The following is a 919-nucleotide window of genomic DNA, read 5'->3' as shown; positions in this document are numbered from 1 at the left end:
TTGCAATACTTTTTAAAGCTAATGTTTAAAATTGCACCTCATTCCCATATTTAAGGAAGAAACAGTAAGTATGCAAATAATTTCTAATAATAACAATGGCTCATTTTTGTGCTTGTGATCCCATATTTATGAAATGCCTCAAGGAAACCAGTGCACTGGAGTAGTGAGAAGAGCCCTGGTTGCTTGCTGACTGTTTAACCCCCAAACAGCCCTTCGCCCCACGTGAGCGGGAGTAGGAGGCGCTGGCTGGCTCGTAGTGCATAGACATGGAAACTACGAGAGAATCTGAAATTCAATGATGAGCACCCTAAACTTCAATAGTAGTTACAATGAACTGGTAAATAGAAGATCTGTACACCCTTTTATAATTAACTTACCAGCTACATTTTAGAAAGTTGTGTGACTCAGCCACACAAAAAACCAAAATACTGTAACGGACAGGTCTGAGACAGAGGCCTGTGACAGGCAGACGAGGGGTTTCATCGGCTTGAGAGACAAGCGGGACCACAGATTAGCAAGGCCACACTCTGCCGAGTCCTGAGAGTTACCTATAATTTTATGTATTCAGAGGGTTTTGTTGACTTAGGTGGTTTAAGTTGCGTTTTCTAATTATAACTTGGTCCATGCCTTTGCATTAGCTCTTCTCGAATAGCTCTTTCATTTCCTTACAAGATTTCAAACGAAAATAATCCCCAGAATACCTGGTGCTCAATAAACGGTGAATCCTTTTCTTCTTCCCTTCAACAGTGATATTTCAGGAAAGGAAGGTGGATGGGATTCTGGGATAATGGCTTTACCTGGCAACCTGTTCTGCTGCTGAGGAGAGAAAAGGCGAACATTTGGTGGCCTCTGTGGCACCTGTAAAAATGGAGCAGTCATACAGGATGGGAAATTGACTCGGTAATGAGCTCATTTGTAT

The sequence above is a fragment of the Propithecus coquereli genome, unplaced genomic scaffold (assembly GCF_000956105.1).
Source record: "Propithecus coquereli isolate 6110/MARCELLA unplaced genomic scaffold, Pcoq_1.0 Scaffold129, whole genome shotgun sequence".
NCBI classification, from domain to species: Eukaryota; Metazoa; Chordata; class Mammalia; order Primates; family Indriidae; genus Propithecus; species Propithecus coquereli.
Note: the sequence above shows the minus strand (reverse complement) of the source record.